This window comes from Meriones unguiculatus, chromosome X, assembly GCF_030254825.1.
Source record: "Meriones unguiculatus strain TT.TT164.6M chromosome X, Bangor_MerUng_6.1, whole genome shotgun sequence".
NCBI classification, from domain to species: Eukaryota; Metazoa; Chordata; class Mammalia; order Rodentia; family Muridae; genus Meriones; species Meriones unguiculatus.
This window is the reverse complement of record NC_083369.1, coordinates 99,473,115-99,496,296: the sequence shown is the minus strand read 5'-3', so window position 1 is coordinate 99,496,296 and position 23,182 is coordinate 99,473,115. Positions and strand designations below refer to the sequence as shown.

At 38.6% G+C, this 23,182-nt stretch overlaps 1 pseudogene; it reads right to left on the bottom strand.

Moving 5' to 3' along the window:
* Positions 1–21,540: 21,540 nt before the first annotated feature.
* LOC110562724 (large ribosomal subunit protein eL31-like) lies at positions 21,541–21,958 on the bottom strand (annotated as a pseudogene).
* Between the last annotated feature and the right edge of the window lie 1,224 nt (positions 21,959–23,182).

Genomic DNA, 23,182 nt, shown 5'->3' with positions numbered 1-23,182 from the left:
AGTAAGAAATCAGAGAACAAAAGCATAATGTTGCTCCAAACAGACTGATCAACTACCACCAGTATGGAAGGCTTTCTATGAACATTCACTCTACACTTTTCTGAACAATTTTTCTCAGCTCATTTTGAGAGAAAAGTTCAAAGTCTCCATTCTCTTGCTTGTCGGACAAGTTTCTCACACCTTGAAGGGAAGACGTTCAAACTTGGTTTTTGAAGTGTCTACTTTTGTCTGTTCCTTTTAACAATTAGCTACTTATTTAGGAGTGTATTAGGAAAGAAGAACAGCATCTACCCACCACCCAGAAAATAAAATTGTGCTTCCAATTTTGAAGCTTTTAAGCTATATGGCCTCAACATCAATAACCTCTTCAAAAGAACTGTTTGAAAGAACAGATTTTTTTTTCTGCCTTAGGTCAAATCCATTAAAAAAAATACAATTGAAAGAAGGGGGAGATAGTAAGACCTGGAGAGGACATGAACTCCACAAGGAGAGCAACAGAACCAAAATATCTGAGCACAGGGGTCTTTTCTGAGACTGATATACTAACCAAGGACCATTATGGATATTACCTAGAACCCCTGCTCAGATGCAGCTCAGTATCCAAGTGAGTTCCCTAGTAATGGGAACAAGGACTGTCTCTGACATGAATTTAGTGGCTGGCTCTTTGACCACCTCCCCCTGATGTGGAGAGCAGCCTTGCCAGGCCACAGAGGAGGACATTGCAGCCAGTCCTGATGAGACCTGATAAACTAGGGACATATGGAAGGGGAAGAGGACCTCCCCTATCAGTGGACTTGGAGTGGGGCTTGGGAGGAGATGAGGAAGGGAGGGTAGGATGGGGGGGAATGGGGAGGTTACAGCTGGGATACGAAGTGAATAAACTGTAATTAATATAGATAAATAAATAAATACATACATACATACATACAATTGATCCATCTTCTAAACCCATCAGTAAAGAAAGCAACACTAGCTACTTTAGCACAATGTGAATCAGAAACTTATAATATGGAGATATGTTTTATGAGCTCAAATTATATCATGTAGAACTAATCCCTAATAGACATGCGCAGGATTTCTTGATGGTTGTTTAGACTTGATTTCAAGACAATGAATTTTCAGGTAATGATTTAAAAAAAGAAAAAGAGGGAATAAGGCAGAACAGTTTCCGATTTAGTCATTAACTACAGAAGTTCAGTACACTGTAGTCAGGTATAGAACCTATAGTTTTTAAGGAAACTGTGGCTAATATGTGTGGTAGGCTTCACTCATACCTCTGCTTTCACATTTCCTCATTTAAATCTAACCAAAGAAGTGGGATCTGCACCTTCTGAATGACCTAGATCACACGAATATTTGTTCAGAAAGACACTGAAGGGAGAATAGATTCTCAGATACCAAGAAATAGAGAGGGAAAACAAAATTAAGTTTTCAGGCATGCATGCATGCACACACACACTTCTTTTCTGAAAAAAAAAATAATTATTATTTTCTCATTAAAGCAAGAGTCTCTTCAATTTCATTTGTGGAAGACTATGAACATTTGAATTTATGAAAATTTCAAATATTTTTTTTTTCATTTCTCAGAATCTACGCTTAGGGGGAAAAGTAAAATATCCAAATCCTTTTCTCTAATAATCACAAAGTTACATATTTTATTGAAAGCCCAGTGATGGACCTTAGTTATAAGTGGCTAAACTAGCTGCGGTAATACACATAAATGAAAATGCTGAGAAATAAAAAGAAAGAAAACAACATGAATGGAACTTGAAACATTATACCAAGTAAAAGAAACTAATCTCAAATGATTCTACATTTTATTTATTTATTCCCTTACTTAATTGGTTTTTACTTATTTGGTTTCTCTGTTTAAGAGCCTTAGCTGTCCTGAAACTCACTCTAGAGACCAAGCTGGCCTTGCACTCAGAGATCCAGATCTGCCTGTCTCTGCCTCCAGAGTGTTGGGATTAAAGGCTTGAGCCACAAAGCCTGGCCTGACTTTACATTGTAAGACTCAGTCTATATCCATATCTGAAAAAGGCAACATGAAAGTGTAGAAAACAGATGAATGATTAACAGTAGCTGGTGGATGGGGTAGTTAATAGACTACATAAAGAAATTGAATAATTATGGGACATCATAGAAATGTATTGTTTCTTGATTTGGGTAATAGCCCATTATAAAAACTCATAGAACTATAATGACAAAGTAGCATATAGTCTCAGCTACTCCAAAGGCTGACACAGTTCTTTAAAGCCAGGAATCTGAACCCATTTCAGCAAACATAATATTAAAACCTCTATTTCAGAAACAAAACACTCAAAAAACTACATAATAGAACCAGATGCAGAGGACTGCACCAAGTCTTCTGGGTATATACTGTGGTTTCCAGTTCAGTGCTTTTTATGAAATTCTTGAGTGTGCAAACAAGTGGATCTCTGATTCTTGTGCCTTCTCTTGGGCTTTTTTCCTTCTGTTGGTTTATCTTGTCCAACTTCACCATGATAATTTTTATTTTGTCATAATTCCATTTGTTTTGTTATATTTTATTATCTCATAGGAGCCTATTCTTTTCGAATCAGAGACAGAAAGGGATTGGATCCAGATGGGATAGGAGATGGGAATGAACTGGAAGGAATAGAGGGTGGGGAACTGAAATCAGGATATTTATGTAAGAAAATAATCCATTTGAATGTATATTTACTTTTCTATTATCATGACCTATAAAATGTATCTAATGCAACAGAAACATATTTTCCAACCAATGTAAATTTTACTGAATGCTTATCTAATGAAAGGAAATCAGCATTTACTTTTAGAAATTAATATTGTGTTCTTCCTACAAGGTGCGGCAGACAAGTGGAAATTTTGTGGATGGGAAGATGAAGAGGGAAGATGAAATTGTAATCAGAATATGTTACACGAAAAATCTATTTCCAATAAAAGAAAAAAACTACATAATAAAAGGAGTGAATTTATTTTATTTTATTTTTTTCTTATCAGTTACATTTTATTAACTCTGTATCCCAGCTGTATCCCTTTTCCTCATTCCCTCCCAATCCCACCCTCCCTCCCTCATCTCCACCGTGCCCCTTTCCAAGTCCACTGATGGGGGGATCTCCTCCCCATTCATCTGATCCTGTTTTATCAGGTATCTTCAGGACTGGCTGCAAAGCCCTCCTCTGTGGCCTAACAGGACTGCTTCTCCCTTGGGGGGTGGGGAGGTCAAAGAGCCAGCCATTCAGTTCCTGTTAGAAATAGTCCTTGCTCCCCTTACTATGGGAAACCAATTGGTTACTGAGCTACCATGGGCTACATCCGAGCAGAGGTTCTAGGTTATATTCATACATGGTCCTTGGTTGAATGTCAGTCTCAGAAAAGACCCTGTGCCCAGATATATTTGGTCCTTGTGGAGCTCCTATCCTTTCCTCATCATACTAACTCCCCTTCTTTCATATGATTCCCTGTACTCTGCCGAAGGTTTGGTTATGAGTCTTTGTATCTGCTTTGAAAACGCTGCTAGTTAGAGTCTTTCAGATGCCTTCAGTAGACAAAGGAGTGAATTTTACTGTGAGTAAATTGTACCAAAATTTGGGAAATAGAGGCATGGAGATCAAGAGTTCAAGGTCAGCTTTAGCTACACAGCAAATTTAGGTTAGCATAGTCTATGTGTTATCCTGTCTCAGATAGATAAATAGAAGATAGATGATAGATAGATAGATAGACAGACAGACAGTTAGATAAAAATTTTACTTGCTATTATACTCAAAAAATAGGCATAAAAAGAAAACTAGCATTACTATCACACTGGTGGCAAATTTGGGTTAGTGCATGCCTTTAAATTTTCATACAGCAAATCATACCTATCATTAATAAGAATACATATGTTGAAATTATAGCAATGCTTTAAAAAACTCAGTATAATAATCTTTATAATAAGAGTTCTCACCAAAAATGCCTGAAAGTCTCAGCGAAAGTAATATATTTCTAAAAATATCGCTTGTATGTTTTAAGAAAAAAGTAATTGAAGACTGTTTCAAAGTGAACTATACAGAGTGATAAAATAATTGGGCATATGTACACATATATGTGAAAGTTGTTTATACACATACCCATATATAATATATGATCTCCAAATATAGATTGAAATTTCAATTGTTTTGAGTTACAAACAATTATAAGGAGCTAGGCAATGCTGGAGCACACTTTTGATCCCAGCACTAGGCAGGCAGAGGCAGGTAGATCTCTGATTTTGAGAGCAGCCTGGTCTACAACGTGAGTTCCAGGACAACCACACCTATATAGAGTCTTTAAAAACAAAAACAAAAAAGTAATAAACCATCATAAGGCAATATTTAAATGCTTTTGCTTTGATAATAAATAAAAATAAAATTTGAGAATATATTTTATTCTATTTTTATTAATATTGTGGTTATTATACTAAAATCTTTAAAATTGTATTAATTGAAACAGATGTGGTAGCACCTATCTGTCATTCCAGAATGTTGGAGGTGTAAGCAAGAGGATCAGGATCAGGAGTCAAGACTATCTTTAGCTATATAACAAGTTCAAGACCAGGCTGGGATACATGAGACCATGTCTCAAACAAAAGAACAAAAGCCCATAAACAAATAACAAGTAAAACTGCACTAAGTCATACATTTAATATGAATGAGAGAAACTTTTAAGGGACATCTACCATACTTCAAGCATTGTGCTACCTCTTTGTTATTGAATTCCTTTTTTTTTCCTTGTTTTAATTCTTTTTCTTTTTTAAGTTTTATTTATTATTTATTACAATTTATTCACTTTGTATCCTGGATGTAGCCCATCCCCCATCTCCTCCCAGTCCCACCCTCCCTTCTTCTTCTCCCCCTATGCCCCTCCCCTAGCCCACTGATAAAGGAGGTTCTCCTCCCCTTCTATCTGACCCTAGCCTATCAGGTCCCATCAGGACTGGCTGCATTGTCTTCCTCTGTAGCCTGAGGGGTGCAGCCTTGCCAGGCCACAGAAAAAGACAATTGAATTCCATTTTTAAAATAGCCTTGTGAAGTACCTGCAAACCATGTTTGCTTAATAGATAAGGAAACAAAGGCTAAAGGAGATGAAGTACCTTGTTCTAATTCACTCAGCCAGTTTATGGTGTCATCTGGGTTGAGACTAGGTTCTACCTAGCACTTTGAAGTGACTGAGCAAGGAGTAGGTTTTTGGAGTTGAGGCTGGATGATAAAATAGTCCATTAAGGGTTTTCCCACTGCTGCGCCAATACCAGTGTTTGATTCCAATTGTAGCCAGGATGCTTTTCATTTGCTTACAATATAGTATAGGCTTTCCTTTTAGTTTTAATTGTGAGTGAGTGAGTGAGTGAGTGTGTGTGTGTGTGTGTGTGTGTGTGTGTGTAGATATGCACAAAGGTGTGGAGTACAAATGCCATGGGATTCCCTGGAGCTCAAGTTACAGGCAGTTATGAATTTCCCAGCATGGCTGCTGGGAACCAAACTCTGGTCCTCTGCAAAAGCAGTATGCACTCTTAATTGTTGAACCACCTGCCCATCCCCTTCTACCATTTTATTTAAGGATTTTCCCTAACTTCATTCACTTCTCCCTCTTTGTTCGTGCTTTTAACACAGTTTTAACAAAGAGATTTTAGCCTTTCATGCCTGCAGAGGCAAACAAGCATTACTTAATGTTAACTTTGCATTCCAAGCAAAGAAATCACAAAGACAAAAAAAAAAGTGGTAAGAAAAAAAAAGTCACAAAGAAATGAGAAAACAGCATTCCTGAAAATTTCCAGGCCTGTGTGTTTCTACATACAACTCATATGTGACAGCATGAAACATGCCACATCATCTCCAGTGATGCTTTGCTTTCCCTCAAATGAGAAAACGCACAAACACAATATGGCAGCTTCTTTCTTACTAAATACGCTTCTGCAGAGATCCATGGCTCAGTTAACTTTTTAAATTCTCCATCAGTCTTTCCTTTATACATATTTTAGATTTGCTGGCATTGGAAACCATGGCCTCCTAAACCGCTGAGTGATACTGCCAGCCCTATCCAGTAGTCATAAGCCCTGAAATCCTGCCATGTTTTCCATGCCAAAATATTTTCATTTCACCTGTGTGTTCCTGAACTTTCGAGATATTTTCTCTGTATTACTAAGAGTCAAGTCAAAGGGGATGAGAGTACTTGTCGAGTAAGCCTGACCATCTGAGTTGACCCTCAGGACCAGGACCCATATGGAAGGAGGAGGAGAAGAAGAAAAAAAAATGTTTTAATAAGGCTCAGGTCAAATTCCAAAATTTTGCAGCTAAAGGAGTGAATATTTTCCCATTTTGAACTGTATCATATTTGTTAGTTACCTGATTTTTGGGTATAAGCCCTATTCTTCTCTCTTGCTACAAACCTCAAAGTCACTAGATAAATGTTTATGGGAGATTAATCATGACCAATTACTTTTCTCTGGATGAAATAACTAACTGCATGAAAAAAATACAAGCTCAATTTCTCAGAAGTAAAATAGATGTACAGAGCTTCAAGGATAGCTACTCATGCTTTTGCTTTTCATGCCAGGGTCTGTAGAATAGCATCCAAGCTTTGTAAACACATTCAGCGCCTGGACCACTTCAAGTAATTTTAAGCTGTGCAATCTCTTCAGCCTATGCTATTTACACAGCAGTTTGCAAATCATTTCTAGTGCTGCTGCTAAAAACTTGGAGATAAGGAAACAGCCACCTTCTCACTCCATCTTGAAACTTCTTTACTTTTAAGTGTTTTAGATGCTCCTTTAACATTTTTAAGCGGTTTTGACTTTCTTTGCACAAATAGGTTGGTTTTTCTTTCCAATTTGACACACACACACACACACACACAAATGAGGTCAGTTAGCTATGATGTCCATCTCACAGGCAATTTAAACTAGCAGACAAATGTTTCCCATGCTTCCCATTGCTTTCTACTGTTGAGATAACAAGCACCCCTGGGAGAGGGAGTGAGTATTTCTGAGTGTGTGGGGGTTACAAGTGTGTATTTAAGTTAAGAGACAACCAGTTCCTTCTTATACAGAACCAACCTAGTACACAAGAAATGCATTTAGATTGATTCAATGTTAAATTACTATTATGGCTGTTTTCAGCACTTGTATTTGAAAAGATCTAATGCTAGTGTTCATTTCCTTTAGAATATTTTTGTACACTCTAACTTGTTCTGGCAGCCAGATGTCCTATTCTATTCTTCTTAAAATCTCATTAGGTGGCCTTTTCTTCATCCCCACTGCTCTGTCCTCATTGGGTGTGTAAGGGCACACCATGTGCTGAGAAAAGATCCAAGAGATGAGGTAATAACATTGGTTTCTTATCAGACATTGCTGGGCAGTTAGTTTACCACAAACAAAATATGGCTTAAAAATATATCCCCTGGTATAGTGATGTAAATCAGTAGTCCTAGCACTTAGGAGGCTAAGACAAGAAGATCATGCGTTAGACACACAAACGCACATAAACACACACACACACACACACACACACACACACTAGTAAACTGCAAGAGTAGATAAGATATCTGGAAGTTGCACCCCTGGCTCAGGAGCTATTAACAGTTGATGGCAGCTGAGGGAAGAAGAATCACTTTTATTCAGGGATGTGAGCCCTGAGAGGAACACAAGGAGAAGGGGGATGGGGAGCAGTGGGAATAAGAGAGCAACTGGAAGAGAGGGATTGGAGTGTGGTAGATTTGTTCAAAACACACTATGTGTGTGTATGAAAGTCTCAAAAAAATTAAAATAAAACAGATATCAAATGCTTCAGGTAAATGACTGTCCTGAGATCAGGAAAATGAAAGTTGTTTACTTTTTTCAACTTCTTTAATTTTTCTTAATGAGTACCTGTTTTCATTAAGCAGAAAACAACACTCTAAAAAGATAGTTCCTTACATCATACAGAAAAAAGCTGTATGCTAACTGGACAAGTCACTATCTGATAATTGCTTGAGTGTCTAATACACACTCTGTTTTTTAAAATTATATTTGTTTAATCACATTACAGCCTGATCTTAGCCCCCTCCCTCCTCCCAGTTACACCCTCTCCTCCTCTCTTTTAAAAATTATTATTATTATTACAATTTATTTACTTTGTATCCTGGTTGTAGTTCCCTCCCTCATCACCTTCTGGTCCTCCTACTCCCTCTTCCCCCTCTGTGTCCCTCCCTTAGTCCACTGATAAGGGAAGTCGTCCTCCCCTACTATCTGACCCAGCCTATCAGGTCTCATCAGGACTGGCTCATTGCCTTCCTCTGTGGCCTGGTAAGGCTGTTCCCTCCTCAGGGGGAGGTGATCGAAGAGAAGGCCACTGAGTTCATGCCAAAGACAGCCCCTGTTCCCCTTACTAGGGAACCCACTTGGATACTGAGCTGCCATGGGCTACATCTGTGCTGGGATTCTAAGTTGATTCATCGTCCTTGGTTGATTTATCAGTTTTTGCAGGCCCTTCTGGGCCCAGATTTTTTTGGCTCTGTTGGTCTCCTTGTGGAGCTCCTGGCCCCTCCAAGTTATCTAGGTCCTCTTTCTTCCATAAGATTCCCTGCACTCTGCCCAAAGTTTGGCTATGAGTCTCAGCATCTGCTTCGATATCCTGATGGGTAGACTTTTCCAGAGGTCCCCTGTGGAAGGCTCCTGTCCCGTTCCCTTTCTCCTCCTACTTCCAATGTATATCTTGTTTTTCACTTCTGAATGAGGATTAAGCATCTTCCTTAGGTTCCTCCTTGTTGTTTAGCTTCTTTATGACTATAGTTTTTAGTATGTTTATCCTATATTATATGGCTAATATTCACTTATAAGTGAGTATGTATCATGTGTGTCTTTCTGTTTCTGGGTTATCTTACTCAGGATGATCTTTTCTAGTTCCATCCATTTGTCCGAAAATTTCATGATTACCTTGTTTTTCATTGCTGAGTAGTATTTCATTGTATAAATGTACCACAATTTCTGTATCCATTCCTTGGTTGAGGGACATCTGGATTGTTTCCAGATTCTGGCTATTATGGATGAAGCTGCTATGAATGTATTTGTACTTGCATGGTTGAACATCTTTCGGATATATGTCCCGGAGTGGTATAGCTGGATCTTGAGGAAGCACTATTCCTAATTGTCTAAGAAAGCACCAGATTGATTTCCAAAGTGGTTGTACAAGTTTAAATTCCCACCAGCAGTGGAGGAGGGTTCCTCTTTCTCCATATCCTTTCTAGCATGTGTTGTCACTTGAGGTTTTGATCTTACCCATTCTGATGAGTGTAAGGTGGAATCTCTGGGTCATTTTGATTTGCATTTCCTGGATGACTAAGGACTTTGCTCTTCTTCTTCTCAGAGAAGGTGAGGCCCCTAAAGAGTACCAACACCCCTCACCCCCAGCAATTCAAGTGACAGCAGGACTAACCGCATCTTCTCCCACTGAGGCCTGACAAGGCAACAAAGTCAGAGACAGGCCCTACTCCAGTTGTCAGGGGACCCATATGATGACCATGCTGCACATCTGCTACATATGCGTAGGGGGTCTAGGTCTAGTCCATGCATGCTTTTAGGTTGGTGGTTCAGCATCTGTGAACATCCATGCGCTCAGGTTAAGTTTACTCTGTAGGTCTTCTTGTGGTTTCCTAGAACACTGGGAATCCGTCTATCCATCCTCCTACTCTTCCACTGAACTCCCTGAATTTGGCTTATTGTTTGGCTTTGGGTCTCCGCATCTCTTTCCATCAGCTACTGGATGAAGTCTCTCAGAAGACAGTTATATTAGACTCCTGTCTGCAAGCATAGCAGAGTGTCATTAATAGTGTCATGGCTTGACTCTCTCCAATGGGGTGGGTCTCAAGTTGAGTCAGTTACTAGTTTGTCATTCCCTCAACTTCTGCTCCATCTTTATCCTTACATTTCTTGTATGCAGGACAAATTTTGGGTTGAAAATTTTATAGGTGGATTGGTATCCCCTTCCTTTCACTGGAAATCCCACCTGTTTGTAGGAGGTGGCCCCTTCAGTCTCCATATCCCCTGTTGCTAGGAGTCACAGCTCTTAGGGTCACCCCCATAGACTTCTGGAAGTCTCTCCCTTCCCAGAGATTCCCCTCACTGATTTCTGTTCTCTCTCCTAGTCTTCCCCACCCTCTCTCCCATCCTGTTCCCTCCCTTTATCCACCTCTAATGTCTATTTTATTTCCCCTTCTGAGTGAGATTTAAGCATTCTCTCTGGAGCCCTCCTTGGCTTCTTTGATTCTGTGAATTATAATATGATTATCCTGTACTTTATAGCTAATATCCACTTATAAATGAGTACATACAATGCATGTCTTTCTGGGTCTAGGTTCCCTCACTCAGGATGATCTTTGCTACTTCCATCCATTTGCTGGAAAATTGCAAGATTTCCTTGTTTTGAATAGCTGAATAGTATTCCCTTGTGTAAATGTACCACACTTTCTTTATCCATTCTTTGGTTGAGGGACATCTGCATAGGGAGGCACCTTCAACTTGTCTGCTCAATTATTCACTAGATAACAGTCAGACATTTCTTTTTTGCTTGCTTGTTTGTTTGGTGTGTGTGTTTATTAATTAATTTCTTTAATCACTTTACAACCTGATTGCAGCCTTGTCCTTCCTCTCCTCCCAGTCCCCCCCCCACACTTCTTCTCACATTCCCCCTCTTGCACTCTCCCTTTCCTTTTACTCAGAGAAATGGAGGTCCCCTATGAGTACCAATTTACTCTGGCACAAGTTACAGCAGGACTAAGAGCATCTTCTCTCACTGAGGCCACACAAGGCAGCCCAGCTAGGGAAAAAGGATCCAGTGGCAGGCAATGGATTCAAGAGACAATGCCTACTCCCATTGTTAGGGGACCCCCATGTTGACCAAGCTGCAAATCTGCTAAATGTGTGTAGGGGATCTAGGTCTAGTCTACGAATGTTCTTTGGTTGGTGGTTCAGTCTCTATGAGCCCCCATGGACCCAGGTTACTTGACTCTGTAGGTCTTCTTGTGGTATCCTTACAACTCTGCATCCTTCAATCCTTCCTCCCATCTTCCCACTTTTCCACAGAACTAACCAAGCTCAGCCTATTGTTTTACTGTAGGTCTCTGCATCTGTTTCCATCAGCTGTGGAGTGGAGCCTCTCAGAAGGCAGTTATTCTAGGCTCCTGTCTGAAAGCATAGCAGAGTATCATTCATAGTGTCAGGGGTTGGTTTTCTCCTATGGGGTGGGTCTCAAGTCGGGCCAGTTATTGTTTTGATATTTCCTCAATCTCTGTTCCATCTTTATCCCTACATGTCTTGGAGGCAAGACTAACCTTCAGTCATAGGTTTTATGGGTGGGAGAGTGTCCTCCTTCCTCCAATGGATGTCCTACCTGACTACAGGAGGTGGTGACTTCAGGCTCTTTAGCCACACCCCCCATGCTCCTTAACCCCTGCTGCTAGGAGACTCATCTAAGGTCATCCCTGTAGACTCCAAGGGTCCTCCCAACTACCAGGGGAGCTCCCCTTTTTCATTCTCTCAGTCCTTCCACTCCCACTCCTCCATACACTTCTCACATCTGATCTCACCCTGTTATTGTCTCCACCCCCTCTCCCACCCAGTTCTCTTTCTTCATCCATTTCCAGTGTCTATTCTTTTCCCCCTTCTTAGTGAGATTCAAGCATCCTCCCTTGGGCCCTCTTTGTTACTTATTGTTTTGGGGATTTTGAATTCTTATGTCTATGGGTTGTAGCATGGATATCCTATACTTCATAACTTCATAGCTAATATCCACTTATAAGTTAATACCAACTATGCGTGTCTTTCTGGGTCTGTGTTACCTCATTTAGGATGATCTTTTCTAGTTTCATCCATTTGCTGCAAATTACACAGTAAACACTGTTTTTATTGATAATTTCTGTTGATTTATAATTTTGAGCTTTCTCAAAAATTATAACCCTATTTATTCTGTAACTATAGTTCATTGCTTTCATCAATATCGAGCCTATACATTTCATTATCAGTAAACAAAGCATAATAGTTTTCATCACCAACAACACACTTTCACAAGAGGCTTTTAATGTTAAGATAAGTATCTGTGGAACTACTGTTTATTAAAAATGTTTGGCATTTAGCATTATTAATGACTTACATTTGCCAATTTTGATGTGTGCCCCACCTCCTCAACTGAATACTAAACTCCCAAGTGAACAGCAATATTTGTTCTCCAAAGCTTCCCATTATGGTACCATTGAAGTGAAATGCATTCTAAAAGTTCATGTATGGATGTGTTAGTCCCCATCTGATAGTTTCATTGGGAAATGCAGGAAATATTAGGAAGTGAGATCTAGTTGGATGAAGTTAGGTCATTGGGGAGATGCTTCAAATCAGGAACCTGGTTCTCTTTGTGTATGTGTTCTTGGAAACCATGAAATGAGTAGTTTTCCTCTAGCTCATAATTCTATGATGGTATCTCCCCTCACAACAAGTCTAAAAGCAACTGGGCAGTGACCATGGACTGAAACCAAAATAAACCTTTCCTCCTTTTATGTTATCTCAGGCATTTTGTCATAGTTATGGAAACCAACAACCTGGCCTTGAGTCACCTCTTAGGTTTGAGAAAGATGAAACTTTTTCTTGGATATGTCAGAAGGTGAACATCAGAGCACAAGAGCTCCATTAACAAAGAAGTTGGGCTTGTGGGAATGGCTGCCCCATAGCAGTAATGATATATTGAGGATAGTGTTGAAGAGTTGAATATTGAAAGGTCAAAACATTCCAAGAATATTGTCAGTTATGTTTCCTGTATGATTTAATTGTGCAAGAAAAAAATGACGAAATACTTTTCTTCGAGGAAAAGTACATTTCCTTGAAATTGACACTGAACAGAATTAAGATGTCTGCTAACAATGTGCAGATTTAAAAACAAAGCAGAACAAACAAGCAAAAACAGCTTTTGTTCCCAAAGCAGCATCAAGTAAAACTGTGGTACTCTGTGCAATGTGGACAATGACAATAAATTATGACATGCCTAAAAGGTAACAATACAACTTCCCTTAAGTCACTTCTATAGATGCATCTTTAGACTTTTTGATCTTGATCCATCTAATAAATTCTTAAAAGAATTCAAAGTCTAGCATCTACAGCGTAACAAAGAAAGGATGTCAGGCATGTTATCAATTGACTATGAAATCAATTCATTTGGCAAACCTGGGAAGCTTTATCTATGTATAAATGAGAAAGAAGAAATGTCCCAATATGCTGAAGAAGTATAATGGAAACAGTATCAATGAAAGATTTAAAGCCAAAAAAAAGAAAAAAAGAATGAATGCTAGAAATGAAGGAACAGTAAAAGAATATGGTAGTGAAAAAGCAGGATTCCACAGGCACACTGCCTAAGTTCAAGTTCAAATTGTACTGCCACTATTCACAACACATGCAAGTTCTTTAAGCCCTGAGACCCGATGTATACGTTCTTCAGATGAGAAATACAGCAAAAATTAAGACCCTGACGAAAAAAAAAAAAAGATACTGTTTCAGGTTGTGCTCCCTACTGTAAAATAAACAAACAACAATAACGCTCAGTGTAGGACACTCATTTTACAGGGAACTCAGTGGGCTAACTTCAGATAATTACCTCTCACACCTCTCTTCCAAATCAATCCCCTAGTCTCCAACTCAGTTCAGTAAAAGACTACCTGCCTTTTTGCCCCATCTCCAGCATATCACACAGATCATACCCTCCAACCTTCCTCTAAGATCATCTTATTATCCCAGCTCCCAACTCTAGCAGCCATTTCCTGGGAAGCTTCCAGCCAAGCCTGCTAGAGAAGCAAGTAGGCCAGCAAAGCAGCTGGCACTCTTCAGATCTTCACAAATCCAATTCCCCAGTCTCTTGCCCAGCTCTGTGGCAGATACCTGTTGTGGCCTCTCCTCACTCTCTGCTCCCATTCCCAAAGGACTAAGCAGATCCTGGTGGAAGACCATGCTTTCTTCCCTCCTGTGTACACCTCAACCCTCCACTCCCAGCTTATCTCCACTCCTAAGTGTCAGCTTCCAATATCTAGAAACACATTTGACCCAGAACCCTCAGTTGAAACACCTAGCAGGATCCCAGAAGCATTCCCTACCAGGCACCACACTCTCTTAAGAACTAGAGATTACAACTGAAACCAAGGAACAAAACACCATTCCAAAAAAGACAAAACAAGACATCAGTACCTAGATTTACAATCTTCCTAAACCTAGATGCCTAGACACCAGGGTTTAAAACATGAGATTCAGAGGTTACAAGAACTGGCTGTTCTTCCAGAGGTGCTGAGTTCAGTTCCCAGCAACCACATGGTGGCTCACAACCATCTATAATGAGATCTGGTGCTTTCTTCTGATATGCTGATATACATGCAAACAGACATTGTATTCATAATAAATAAATAATATTTTTTAATAAACATGGTCAGTAACAACCAGGACAATACGTCTTCAGCAGAGCCCAGAAACCCTGTCATGGTACATCCTGAGATTTGAGACATAGCTGAAGCACAAGACAAAAGACCTTAAAATAGCCCTTATGAATGTGATAGAGGTTCTTAAAGAGGAAATGAATAAATCTTGTAAAGAAATCTATGAAAACAAAAACAAACAGTGGAAAGAAATGAATAAAACATTTCAAGACCTGAAAGTGTAAAGAATCAATAAAGAAAATCTAAACTGAGGTAAATTTGGAAATGAAAAATTTAGAACTAGTCAGGGAACTCAGAGACATGCCTCAACAACAGAATACAAGAAGTAGAAAGAATTTCAGGCACTGAAGACAAAATATAAGTAATGAATACCTTGATCAAAAGAATGTTTAATTCAGAAAAATAAAAGAAAAACAGGCAAAAAAACCTCCAGGAAATCTGGAACACTATGAAAAGACAAAATCTATGAATAATAGGAATAGAAGAAGGCTAAGAAACCCGGTCAAATGAAAATGAAAAACATGAAAGAAAAATTAAAAAATCATAAAAGAAAAACATAAAAATTATAAAAGAAAATTTCCCCAACCTAAAGGAGATACTTAGCAAGGTAAAAGAAGCATACAGAACACCAAATAAACTGGAACAAAAAAAGAAATTTCCCACTTCACATATAATAAAAAATCTAGACATACAGTACAAAGAAACAGTATCAAAAGCTTCAAGGGGAAAAGTTTAAAAAACCTATAAAGGTAGCACTATCACAATAATGCCTGACTCCTCAAAGGAGAATCTAAAAGCCAGAAGGGCCTGGGCAAATGTTCTTTAAACACCAAGACCACAGGTGCCAGTCCATATTCTAATCTCTAACAAAACTTTCAATCATCATAGATGGAAAAAGAATAACATTCCATGGTAAAGCCAAATTTAAGCAGCATCTATCTACAAATGTAGTTCTACAAAAGGCAAGAAGAGATGAGAAACAAATCAGAAGAAGAAAGGAATGCATCTACACACTACAACAAAATAATGAGAATCAACAAACACGACTAAATGGAAAATCCACCAAGAGGACATTTCCATTCTTAACATTTATACAACAAACACAAGGGCACACAAGTTCATAAAAGAAGCACTACTTCAGCTTAAATCACAAACTGACCCTCACACAGTGATAGTAGATGACTTTAATAACACACACTTTTGCCAATACACAGGTCATCTAGACAAAAACTAAACAGAGAAATACTGGAGCTAAATGATGTCATAAAGAAAATGGACCTAACAGATACGTACAGAATATTTTACCCAAACACAAAGTATATGCCTTCTTATCAGCACTCATGGTACTAAAATTGGCCACATACTCAAACACAAAGCAAGTCTCAACAAATACACGAAAACTGAAATAACATTCTACACCCTATCTGATCACCATGAATTAAAGCTGGATATCAACAAGAGAAACAACAGAAAGCTTAGAAATTTATAGAAAATGAACAACTCTCAACTGAATGACTGGTTCAAGGCAGAAAGAAAGAAAGAAAGAAAGAAAGAAAGAAAGAAAGAAAGAAAGAAAGAAAGAAAGAAATTAAAGACTTTCTAAAATTTAATGAAAATAAATACACAACATGCCCAAATTTATGGGACACAGTAAAGGCAGTTCTAAGAGGTAAGTTCATAACACTAAGAGCCTACAATATAAAAAAATAAAACATAAAAAAAACATGAAAAAGTTCTAGATAAAAGAAGAAACCACACTCAAAAGGAGCAGATGACAAGAAATATACATAAATCAGTAAAATGAAGTTTCTTTTTAGGGGAAAATCGAAAAAGTTGACAAACCCTTATACAAATTCACTAAAAAATCACATAGAGAATATCTAAATTAAGAAAAACAGAAACAAAAAGGGTGACATAACAAAAGACACAGAGGAAATCCAGAGAATCACAAGGACATACTTTAAAAACCTGTACTCTACCAATTTGAAAAACCTAAATGACTGAATTCTCTTGAAACATACCACTTACCAAAGTTACATCAAGATCAGATAAGCAATTTAGGGAGGCTCATACCCCTAGTGAAATAGAGGCAGTCATTAAAATTCTTCCACCTGAAGCCACTCCGTGAGTAAGTTTGGTTTGGGGTTTTCAACACAAGAGTTAATCTGTGTGGCCTTGGCTGTTCTGGACTCACTTTGTACACCAGGCTGATCCCAAACTCACAGAGATCCACTTACCTCTGCCTCTCCAAGTGCTGGAATTACAGGCCTGTGCCACCATGCTTGGCTCCTTCTGTTTGTTTGTCCTATTCTGGTATGATAGATTTTATTTTATTATTTTATTTTATTATTATTCATTAAGAGCCTGTTTTCCAATGAGAGACAGAAAGGGAATGGATGCAGATGGGAAGGACCTGTGAAAAGTAGAGGGAGGAGAAACCATAATCAGGATATATAAAGTGAGGGGGGTGGGGTAGTCTAATTTCAGTAAAAGGGGAAAAAAGGGGGGGGATAGTCATTTTAAAAGTATGAAAGTGGGCTGAGAGGCAACTCAGTCAATAAAGTGCTTACTACACAGGCATGAAGACCTGAGTTAGATTTCAAATACTCATGAAAAAATGTCAAGCATGGTGTCAAGTACCAGGAATTGCAGTACTGGGGACACAGAACTTGGTAGTTCCCTAGGGCTCAGTGGTGAGCCTCTAATCCTAGTAAAAGATCTAGTCTCAAAAATAATATGAAAAGAGCAGGCCAATCAGATTGATCACCTCCCCCTGAGGGGGGAGCAGCCTTACCAGGCCACAGAAGATGACAGTGCAGCCACTTCTGATGAGAACTGATAGACTAAGATCAGAAAGAAGGAGAGGAGGACCTCCCCTATCAGTGGACTTGGGGAGGGGCATGAATGCAGAAAAGGGGGGGAGGGGGAACCAGGAGGGGAGGGGGGACCAGGAGGGGAGGAGGGAGGGGCTTATGGGGGGATACAAAATGAATAAAGTGTAATTAATAAAAGTTAAGTAAAAAATTAAAAAAAAAGCAATATGAATAGCTCCTGATGAAACTGCTGAACGGGACCTGAGGTTAACCTCTGACCTCCACATGCACACAAGTACACACTTATACACGCAGATACAGACTTTCACACACACAAAAAAACACATTGGAGTATAAACACACACACACACACACACACACACACACACTGCACATGAGCCACATGTTAAAGAATACAATTTGTGGACTAAATTTCTTCTTCCATAGTTCAACACCATGTCTTGGAATTCAACACAATTTCTTCTGCTTTGGTAAATCCTGACTGGGCTAGCTTGAATATCATTAATATACAAGTCCTTCTTATTCCTATCTCTTTCCACCCTCCCCAGCTTTGCTCCTGTATTTTCTCCTTGGCTTTTCTTATCAAAATTGTCTATTTAAATAGGTATCTACACTCAGCAGCTCTTTCTTTCTATCATGTTTCCCAAGACCAAGTTAACTTCTGGAGTCTTTCTTATACTCACCCTTCATTAAACTCTTACAACATGCAGGTCATCTCCTAAGCCCTAGAGAGATGTAAAGTGAAAGTTTTTAGTTTCAAAGCACTCCCCAAGGTGATTTGAAGAGAATTTTGGCCAGAGTCTCAGAATCATAAGAAAAGTATGTGGTACAAAACATCAAAGTCACTAAAGGGGTGCCTTAACCACTAAATGTCCTATACATAAACAAACGAGCTGTAGCTGAGATATGAGGCGTGGAAAAATGACATTATAGTTCAGGAAAAGTAGCAATGCTGGGAAATTTCCTCTGCTATATATGTGAGGCCCACCAAAGTCCAGAATCTGCCATAAACATTTTAAAAAATTCTTAGATCTCTCTCTCTCTCTCTCTCTCTCTCTCTCTGTGTGTGTGTGTGTGTGTGTGTGTGTGTCTCAGATTCTCACCTTGTAACTTTGTCTGTCCTGGAACTCACTATGTAGACCAGGCTAGCCTCAAACTCATAAAGATCTGCCTGCCTCAGCCTCCCAAGCACTGGAATTAAAGGTGAGTGCTGCCATACTAAGGGATTTTAGATACTATGTGTAAAAATTGTGGTGTGGGGAATGATCTAGATAAGTGATTAAAAATCTCTTCTAGAATTCTGGGACTCTTTACAGAAAAAAAAAAAAAAAACAAGAAAAAAACAAAAAGAAAACAAAAACAAAAACAAACAAACAAAAAAAAAAAAACGCCAGCAAAGACTTTTTAAGAGCATCTTCAATAATTCTTTAAGTAATTTTGGAGCTCTACGTGAGGATAGGGGTACCAGACTCTATCTCTGAGAAAACTTTGGAAATACCATAAAGTGGAATAGAATTCACTTCTAAAATGATGTTCTTATCACAGTCATGATCATTAAATAGTAGTAATTTTCTCATTTTATAAATTGTATTTTATTTACTTTATGTGCATAGGTGTTTGTCTGCATGTGTGTCTGTCTGTGTACCTATGTGCATGCCTGGAGCCCTCAGAGGTGGTAAGAGGGTGTCAGATGCCCTGGAACTGGAGCTAGAGATGGTTGAACTTCTATATGGGTAATGGGAATTGAACCTGGATCCTCTAGTAGAACAAGCAGTGCTCTTGACAGCTGAGACATCTTTCCAGCCAACTAGATACTGTCACTCTTAAAGAAACTGGTATGGGCAAAATCTCAGCATAAAACCAGATAAATGTTAAGAGACAAAACAAAATTACAGTGAGTATTGAGGTCTTTCTGGGTCAATATTTCTTTCCAGGGCAGTAATCTTTTGATGTGCCTGACCTGCTTTCTGTTTTAAGTACTTCATTTCACTTTTATTTTATGATCACATGCTTATGTGTTCTAAGACATATGTTCAAGTACAAATCCTAATAGAAACAGAGCTTACATTCTTCCTAAACACCTTCAGAACCTCATTATACTGTCAGCTCAATTTGATGTTCAAGCTCTGCAGAATGTGGACACATGAAGGAAATGAGAACAGTTGATCCCTGACAATGAAAGTAGAATTTTGAGAATGGGATGTGAAAAACCTGTGGCATGAGAGGATAAGCCAAGTGTGTTAACTAGATGAGATTTTTGTGGTATCAAATAGTTCTAGAAATAAATGGATCACTGGCTGAGTTGTAGACATTTTCAACGTTTCATTAAATGAAGACTTTCACAGGAGAAACATTTTTGTAAGAGATTTTGATGCCAAGACTAAAATGGGTACATGCCGGATCAAATAAAAACTTTAAATATTTCTCAACATTTTTGTTATTTGAGTCACTCAATAAGATAAGAATATCTTTGTTTCCATATGCTTGAAATATGTTAGAATTTTGTAGCTTAAGAAAACTGCAAATATATAGCAGCTGCCCAAAGTTAATTATAGTGGTGTCTCTTAAAAACCCACTGAAGAATTCTATACAGCTTGTTTTCCAGGGTTAAGATTTGGATGTATATAATTGTTACACTCTGAAACTTTTCACATAAAATCTGAGCTTCACGAGACTTTTCTGTATATGTACGTTAAATTTTCTTAAAATTACTGCTTATAATTTTAGACTATAGCACCACGTAAGTTAAATTTTTTAATGGCTTCAATTTATGGAAGAGTGGAGCACAGTATTTATATTGTACCAATGAAGTACTGCATGCTGATAATCTTATGATCAGTAATTTTCCATTCCTATTTGTTGTTTTCTTTTGGTTTGGTCTTTCTTTTTTTCCTTCTTTCTTTCTTTGCTTTTCTTTTTCTTTTTCTTTTTTTGTTTTGTTTTTAGAGACAAGGTTTCTTTGTGTAGCCTGGGCTCTCCTAGAACTAAAACTCGTTGCAATCCTACTGCTTCATCCTCTTGTGTGCTGAAATTGCTGAACTAAAACTCATTGCAATCCTACTGCTTCATCCTCTTGTGTGCTGAAATTGTGAGGTATTATGCCTGTGAGAAATTTATTTTCATTCATGATGACAATATAATACAAAATTGGAGGGGTTTTCCTAGGAATAATTTTAATCATTGGTGCTTTCTTCAGGCAGAAGGATGAGGATATTGAGTGAGTTCAATACCAGTCTGGGTGACTTAACAAGTTCTGGGTCAACCTAGGGTATACACATGCTTGAAAATACAGACAAGATACAAGAAAATTACGTAACAAACTTCTTAAATGGATGTCTTACTACTCCAAATCTGTTTATACAATATTTCAGGATGATGAAGAACAGTGTGCTATCATAATATCTCACAACGTAAATATCATTCAGCCATTCACAATACAACCCACAGTATTTCCCAAAGAAATAAAATAAGCCAGCTGGTCACTGGTTCTAATTTTGTAACTCAGAATTTCTTCAACAAGAATTTTTTTGGGTAGCTGTTTCTTTTTCAGTAACCACTCATAACAATGACACTTAGCTTTCTAGTTTATGACATGGTGCATGCATACGTTGCAGGCTCTTTCTCCTGAATTCTACCCTAGTAGATGTTGTAGTGAAATCTGGTTGAGGAAAGAGTCCTGAGATTCCAGAATCCAGAATGAGTATGATGAGGAATCCTTACAAACAGAAAAAGTATGTGGATCCCAAAATTGAGGGTAGACATGGAGTTGAATCTAGAGCCAGCTAAGCTAAGAGAGAAATGAATAGAAGTAGAAGTCCCAGTCATACTCTATATTCTCACCAACATTTTGCCAGGAGGATGGTCTCTACTCCTGCCATCTCTGTAGGATCGGAAACAGTAAAAGCAGTAACTAGTCAGAGGATGTGGGGTACTACCTGAACAGCACTCAAATTCAGTGGTCAATAGAATGTCATACCTCTGGATGAACAAGCTTACCTTGGCACCTAAATCTCATGGTGAATCGCTAACAACTCAAAAAGCAGTTCCACGTGTACATGTATAGGAAGTTTTCCTAAAGGTCATTCTCACTGGAAGGGAGGGCAGAGCAAACAAACAAACAAACAAGCTCAGATTACAAACCCTGAGATCCTTACTTTACTTGATTCAGAATGACTTATAGGTCAGACAGAATAGGATTTGCCTCCTTGTAACTTGGTAAGGAAAAGTCAGTATGAGAAGAAATAGATTATTTTCTTCAGTTCTGCAATTTTATTTGACATTCAGTGGGTTGGTTATCATCCACATTGACCGGCTGTAGATTTTTGAATTTGGTAACAGGCACCTAAGTTACCAATGTGTAGAGCTTGTTTGGTGAATCCTTATCTTCATTACGTTTTCTGGACAAACGTACTCCGGATGCGATATGGAGCATTCATTGTTCCTTTAGCCCAGACAGCTCTCTTGAGCCTAGTATGTATGCACACATTTGGAGTCCCCAATTCTTTCATGGCAAATTTTCGAATTTCTTTGAGTGCCAGAGGAGCATGTTTCTTGAAACCCATTCCATGGATGTACCTATGAATGTTGCTGGTGTATTCTCGCATCACCATCTCATTGATGGCGGAAGGGCCCTTCTTCTCCCCACCCTTTTTTGTGGGATCCATTCTACAGAGCCCAAGTTAGAAACCATGGGTGCGAGGGATTATGGGATGGAAAGCTGCATCCTAGATTCTCTCTTTTTTAATATATAATGTATTTATTTTTAATGTCTGTGCATTGGTCGTTAGCCTGCATGGACATCTGTGTGAGGGTGTCAGCTCTTGGAGTTGTAGACAGTTGTGAGCAGCCACGTGGGTGCTGGGGTTTGAACCTGGGCCCTCTAGGCTGGGCAGTCGGTGCTCTTAACTGCCGAGCCATCTCTCCAGCCCTAGATTCTCTTCTTAAATGAGTAACTGAAGTACTTTGGAAACTCAGTATAGCAGGGGAAAGGTGTCCAAAAACAAACAAACAAACAAGCAAAAACCAATAAAAACCTAGTGATTCACCAAAAAAATAAGCCTCACCAAGATAAACCCATCCACCATACACATTAATAGAAGTCAAATTTATTTTCTTTTAATTTTTACTAAGTATTGTATTAATTGTACAAATGAATAAGGTGCTGTATGATCATGTAATACATATATACAGTGTATAGTGATCAAATTAGAGTAGTTAAGATTTCCATCGTCTTAAAAATTATTTTGAGCCAGGTGGTGGTGGCACATGCCTTTAATACCAGCACTCAAGAGGCAGAGGCAGGGTGATCTCTGTGAGTTCAAGGCCAGCCTGTTCTATAGAGTAAGTTCCAGGACAGCCAGGGCTATACAGAGAAACCCTGTCTTAAGAAACAAACAAACAAACACATTATTTTGTAAATATCCAACTACTGTATAATGATTCTATATATTTATGAGCTACATTGTGATACTTCACTCTTTGTGGTAGGTACAACCAATCTCTCAATGAAATGCGATGTGATAAATATTCTCACTGCCATTGTTAACTGTGGACCCACAGGGCCACAGTAGAGGTCTCCTGTACATCTGCAGTTGGGTAGTCAATGTTATACAATAGGGAGCAAATATCAAGTATCACATCACTTTTTTTTACATGCACTTATGTATTTGTTTTATTTGTGAGTGGGATGTACATGTGTGAGAGTCAGAAGTCAGTTGTTCCTTCCACATGTGCATCCCAGGAACTAAACCAGAGTACCCTGACTTAGTAGACATCTTTACTGGCTGAGTCATTTTACCAGCCCAAAGTAAAGTTGGATTCTTTAAATTCATTTTTGTAATGCTGGGGCTTGAACCCTTGGCTTCATATGTTTTAGATAAGTACCCTGCCACTGCGGT